The sequence below is a fragment of the Papilio machaon genome, chromosome 28 (genome assembly GCF_912999745.1).
Source record: "Papilio machaon chromosome 28, ilPapMach1.1, whole genome shotgun sequence".
Taxonomy (NCBI): Eukaryota; Metazoa; Arthropoda; class Insecta; order Lepidoptera; family Papilionidae; genus Papilio; species Papilio machaon.
Genome location: NC_060013.1, coordinates 2,738,722 through 2,745,951, shown reverse-complemented (window position 1 = coordinate 2,745,951; position 7,230 = coordinate 2,738,722).

The following is a 7,230-nucleotide window of genomic DNA, read 5'->3' as shown; positions in this document are numbered from 1 at the left end:
AGAAGTAGAGAGATTTTAATATGTATCGATACAAGTTATTCGATAATGAAAATCCATAGCTGTATTTGTTTTTTAATAAATTGATTTTTTTAATTTTTCAATGTATTTTTTGTTATATTCGTGTATGGCTCAAAAAAAAATTAAATACGGTAGTTGCTGTTACGTTGTTGATCGGGAGTTATGTCATATATCATGTTTTATACAAAAAAACAAACATTTTATGAACACAAAAGTATCAAGATTATTTTTTTTTTGTGAAAACGTGTATTTTTTTCATCTAAAAATGTGTATCATGAAAAGTTAAATTATTTAATATTATGACTCTTTCAGTGTTATGAGTTTTTGTAGCCGAATTGTAAAAAAAAATATGGCTGTTTTTTTTTTCAAAGTTAATAGGCGTATGTTTTTTTAAATAACAATACAATATTTTGGAAGTTAAATTTATCCATTAATGTATATTAGGCAATATTTTTAAGGTAAGATATTGAAATTTAAAAAAGGTATTATTAAAAAAAAGCTCGAGACTTACGTGGAATTAAAAAAAAAACATCCTGTATCACTCTTGTAAATATAAGTTACTTTCCATTAAAAGTCCGGTTGAAATAAGTCCAGCCGTTTCAAAGATTACCTGAAAGTCAAACTTGCCTACAGACAGGCAGACAAAAAAAAATTGTTTTTTTTTGTTATATATATCTTAAATATATCACGTGTTCGAGTTTGTCTGAACTTTGCGATGAATAAAAAAAAAAACTTTAGTAGCCTATTTGTTCTTCCAGATTATGTTAAAATTTTTGCAGTTTTGGAGATATCTGCCAAACATCCATCCATCCAAACATTCGCATTTATTATATTAGTAAGATGGATGGAGTTATTCTGTCAAATGACCAAATTTTAAACATGATGTATGACATATAAAGTCTTTAAGCAATATTGAACTTTATATGCAAAAGCAGAGCACTCATTTTACTGCACCAAGTTTGTAAAAGACTTACAGTGGAATTCCACTGCAGTTATACTTGTCTATTAAGGCAGTGGAGTTCTACGGTTATATCTTATCTAGCAAATGTATGTGTTTTGAAAATTGAAGCAATTTTTTTTTTTAATTTCTCCCTGTAATATAGAAAAATAAATGGTCGGTTACTGAACTACGATGTTTTATTTGTAATTTCATTTATTTAGGACATTTTTCACAATATCTGAATAAAATGCGGAATTATTTTGACAAAGTATTTGTGTACAGTTAATTTGGTTATAACAGAGCCATTTTAATAAGAGACCGTTTGATTTCATCAATTCATTCATTAATTTCATCATCATTAATTTCATCAAAATTCAATAAGATATTGTAACGACGGTCATAAAATACTATTTAATTCTACAACGGAATTGCTTATCTTTTTAAAGAAATTGTATTATATGTTTATTGTAATGACTAGCTGTTGAACGCAACTCCGTTCGTGCGGAATTGAAAAATAAAAATTAGTAGACTATGTTCTACATATATGGCAAATTTCAACAAGATACTTTGAGCCGTTTCGGAGATACCTTCAAATAAACATCCATCCATCTAAACATTCGCATCTATATCTATATATATAAAAGAAAGTCGTGTTAGTTACACTATTTATAACTCAAGAACGGCTGAATCGATTTGACTGAAAATTGGTGGGCAGGTAGCTTAGAACCAGGAAACGGACATAGGATATTTTTTACCCCGTTTTCTATTTTTTTTTTATTCCGCGCGAACGGAGTCGCGGGAAAAAGCTAGTTTATAATATTAGTAAGATTATTGGTTAATTAGAATTAGTCAATTGCAACAATGGGGGTAATAAAAAGAATTGAATAGCGCCATCTATGGCATATTTTTGAAAATAGTTTATAATAGAAGGCATAGTTTTATGATGATTAATATAGATGGCGTAAGAGGTGTCAACACGAGTGGAAATACAAAAAAAAATGTTCATGGCTTAATTCGGATGTTTCAGAATCAATTTTACCTTTCTCTACTCTAAAGGCAAATCTCCCCAATAAGAAAAAATCCCGATCGGTGGAGCTTTCAACTCAAAACAGGATTTTATAGCTTTATATTTATTAGTGATGTATAAAAATTAATAACATAAACGATAGGTCAAACCTATCGATTTCCTTTTGCGTTTAGATCAATTAAAATTGCTATCTGAAATAGATCGGTGTCGATTATTTATTTCACTCGTATAACTATGAATTCGAATATTTGACATTTACATCGTCTTGGTTTTATCTTTATTCGCCATCTCTCTACTCGTTTGTAATTCTTCCAAGAAACCTATTAAAGAAAAATTGAGAAGTTGAAAATTAAATTAATTTAAAAAAATATATAAAAATAATATAATCTTATGAACACTTCTCCTTGAAAGAACACTATTTCCACATAATTATTTTATTGTGTTTATTCTATACCTTATTGTCAATAAGTCGAATTATACAGCGCCATCTATAGTCCCAATGATATTCGTACCGTAAGGGAAAGTACCCCTGAAGGTCATAGAAGTCAATCGGTTTTATTTAATTTACAAAAAGTGTTGTTGCAGAATTAAACAAAAACGTTTAAGTCATCTTTTCCCCCGGAAAGACTTTGACATCAACCCCAAGGATAGATGTCTGAGTATACCGACTGTAAAAATTTAAAAATCCTTTGTAGATTAGTACAATCGCGTTGAAAACAATTATTATTAAAGAAACTTAACTTCATATACGCACAGAGCCGTGACTTTTACTTGATTTAGTTATTTTAAAGAATCAATTTTTATATTATTGTTTAGATATTAAAAAGAAAAATAGTAACACATTTATTTCTGACTAGATTGCGCCCACGACTTCGTCCGAGCGGAATTAAAAAAAACTTAATAAGTAGCCTATGTCTTCTTCCAGACTATGTTCTACTTCTGTGTCAAATTTCATCAAAATCAAGATAGAAATCTGAAAAAATCACCGAATCGAAGCCGGGGCTATTTTTAAATTCACATATTTAAAGGTGGCAAACAATCAAGTGGTCACCTGAATTGGCCGAAATAACGAGGCGACATCCGCAATTGTAGATGCGTTGCCAACCTTTAATCGACGGAAGAGTGAACGCACAGAAAGACGATATTTCCCCTACCTATGCGTCCGTCAAATCCCCTTCCCATCCTTTCCTTATAAAAAAGGGAAAGTGGACTAAAAATAGGCCTCCGGAACGCACACTTATTAAACTAAACGCGGAATTACTTCCACTTCACACCTGTCTTGTGTGGTTTAGCAGATGTTGTTGGCGTCTACCACTGCAAATCAGTCGCGTTTGCTCCTCATATATCTACGTAATAAGTATCTCACTTTTTCGTAGTTCATAATTATTTTTTGTGTTAAATGACGTGCCCAAAATAATATATGGCGTACCATTGGTTCGCTATCCCTGGCCTAGTAGGGTACATTTAAAAATCAGCAACCCGTTGATAGTTTGATAAATCGATTTTTTATCTTTTCTATAATTTCAACGGAGGCATAACTTGAACGATTTACGACCGACCCGTAGGAAATCCGACGACCTGTCCGAAATTATCTTTACATAGATTAGAAGATATTCAGAGGGGAATAAATAATTAAGGAAAATTGTCACCTGTCAAAGAGCAGTCAGCGATATCAACTTAGCCCATAATATCTTTGACAAATTGATTGAATTTAACTTCCTCATTATTCAAATACTATGTAACCAGTTTTAGGCATTGAATAAAGTCGAAATAAAACTGATACGACGCAGATCTTTGATACATGTATTAAATAATAGAGTGATACATTTTATTTAAAAAAAAAATTAACCATATCTGAGGGCTTTATTAACATACGTATTAACCTAATTCAAGATAATTTATTGTGATAATATGCGAAGGTAGCCGCTGAGATAAGTCTAACATTAGGTTAAATTAAAAAAAAATTCAAATACAAATTTCGTCTTCGTGTGTTTTTTGTTAGGAGCTTTAGTTAATAACGAGCTGTCGATCGCGACTCATAACATTTCAAATATGGACTAATAAATACGAAAATATTCCTGGTGAATCACATTTCATAAGTACCTTCAGGTAAGTTGTAAAAAATTTAAAACCATAAACTTCTATTATGTTCTTGTTAATTAAAAGAACTAAATAAAAATGTAAATTGTCAAGTTCCTATCGCCACCTTCCAGCTCCATCATTAGATCAGCAGCATGTCATAATATTGCATTGTAACGCGATTTACACATGTATGTAAAATTTCAACTCAATCATTTACCAGGAAGTTGATCAAATTTAATTTGTAAGATTTGATGTCAAAACATCGAGACAATTGAAACTAAATAAAAGCTTGTATTACAATATATCTTCACTTTATCTTACAATTTTTACAAAATTACAAAAAAAAAGACTTAAATATCAAAATGGCCGCTTTGTACGGAATGAAGTTGTACAGTTTACTCAAATTCGGCTTTGCCTCGAAACGAAATTCAGTGTTTAAATGAAAATTAAAAAAAAGGCCTACCAAAGCTTGATTTTATTAGATTAGCGGATATTTTAAAATCGCGCGTTATCGTATTATTTCGTATTAATCTTATCTTAATATTGATTTTATGTCTACATTTTAATGTTAATTTTATTAGAACTTTATCTTAATAAAACACGATAGCGATCTTTGTAAGAATTTATTTTTCGAAACGTATTTTATAATTAATGAGTGTTTCAAATTAATTCTGTGCAAAAACTAAATCTGAGAACAATTCGTAAAGCTTACATTTTACAGTTGGTAGTAAATAGTAAGAAATTATGTATTTTTACGAATAAATGGTATCTTTTTATGTTATTAGGTGGCAAAGTATCAATTGTTTCTTTTGTATAGACCCCCCGGTGAGTATAATAATAATAATAATAAAGCCTTTTTATTTCCACATCTAAAATAAACTATTTACAAGGGTAGTATTTTGTTAGTATTGTTAGTGTTTTGCTTATATTTATATTAGTATAGTTAGATTCATACATTTAGATATGGACCCCACTTTGGGTGAAGGCCTCCTCCATCTTTTTCCAATCAGTTCTGTTTCTACCTAAGGTTATCCAGTTTCTTCCTACTTTATCTGTTATATCATCAGACCACCGTTTATTTGGCCTACCTACATTTCTTGTTTCAAGTGGTTCTTTCCATCGTGTTGCTTGTGGTGAGTATAAGTCAAACTAAATCATAACAGCTCACTAACGTCCCCCTGTCAATGTCAAAATAGTGTCACAAGATTCTTTTTATACTATATTGTGTCTATGGATGAGTAGTTTGACAGTTCACTAGAGATTCGTTGAGTAAAATCGTTTAAGAATCTCTTCGATTTTAGATGTTTGTTCTCATAGAAATTGCAATCGATTTTTTTTAATTAAAATATAAATCAATATTCCTAATTTATTCTTCAAAACTTCATAAAGAAATATTGCACCAAAAATTGGTAAATTGAAAACAAAAATGAAGTATAAATAAATGTTTCTTTTAATTAATTGTACGATAAATAACCAAATAAATGTAATAAATTCAAAAATTAATAAAATAACTGAATTATTGTACTAGTTTTTCGATAGTGCGTAAAAATTTTATTTGAAAGAATTTTAATAATCTATAAACTACAAATCATTCCTATTTGATGTTTGTATAGGTAACATACATCTAGGGTTGCCAGGTCGCCAAACCTACTAGCCGGACACACAAGCCAGTTTGGCCGGACATTTGGGTAGAAAGGTCGGACACACTATATATTATTTAGAATTTTGTCTCAGTATTAATAGGTACACTCTCGTTTGGGAAATGTAAAAAGCCTAACAAAAGCCGGAAACGCAATCAAAAAGCCTACCTGTGTCCGTCTTTATCCGGACGCCTGGCAACGCTTCATACATCTATGTTTATGTCGATATTTTTATTTAATTTAAAACACTATTTAAAAATTGAGGAAGAGGAAGGAACTTATTACAGTTTTATGAAATATTTTATTACATGTCAATACTGAGACACGAGGTGGCGTGGGAAATTCCACTGAGATAGAACCAGGAACAGGGAAGCAATCGGCGAAAAATTTAGTTCACTATTTTAGTTCTAGTCTATATGTACATGTAAAATTGCCATCTTTACCTAACCCCCTACGATAAGTACAAATGCGCAGTTCGGCGTCTCTTTGCCTAGTCCGTTTCTCTATAGTCAAAGATGCGTAGACCAGAGAAAGCGAATACATATATGTAAAAGAATAAAAATTTCGCAAACGTTTAATGAAACCCAAAATAAATACGTTTCGAAACCCTTTCAACGATTTTATGTCCATTACAAAATACTAAATGTCAATTTTTATCTTTAAATTGTTGTTTATCAAAAAACAAACATACAAAACGAATTAATTTCGGTTAATAAATATTTAACGGTGACGAAGTCTATTTTTAAAATCGAAATCGGTGAAAATCGATCCAAAATCTTTGTACAGAGTCCAAAAAACTTCATTATTATGTCGATAATCGATTATGAGTCATTTACATTTTTCGAACCACGACACGTCTCGATTCGAATTGAACATTCGGCGTAAGAAGGCGGGGCTTTTATTTAAAGTACCTGTCACTTGCAACTCCGTCCGCACGGAATTAAAAAAAAGTAGCCTAAGTTTCCAGACTATGTTCTACATCTGTACCTTTCGTCAAGATCCGTTGAGCCGTTATGGAGATACCTTCAAAGAAACATCTAAACTTTTGCATCTAAGATTTAACTATTAACGTAAGAGGTTAATATTTTATTATTATATCACTAAATCATTTAAGTTAGCCAATGTATCATTGTTAACTATTTTCAATCATTAAAACTACCCACATTTAACGCATTCGAGTAATGGGTTTCTCTTTAAAGATATATTACATTTTCCACTAATATATTAGTTACGACTGAACGGTGTTTGATTCAGTGTTGTTCAAATTGTTTATTGAACAAGTAACATTATCTATACACATAATAAAATTGGAATGTCTGTATGGTATTCATACGAATGAAAACCTTTTAATATGAATAGATGAATAATTTTCTTTGTCATTAAAATCAAAAATATTTAGTGAATATGAACATACTTTATTTAAAACTAGTTGTCGACCGCGAATCCTTTAGTGCGGAATTAAAAAAAAAACTTAATTAGTAGCCTATGTGTTCTTTCAGACTATGTTCTACATCTATGCAAAA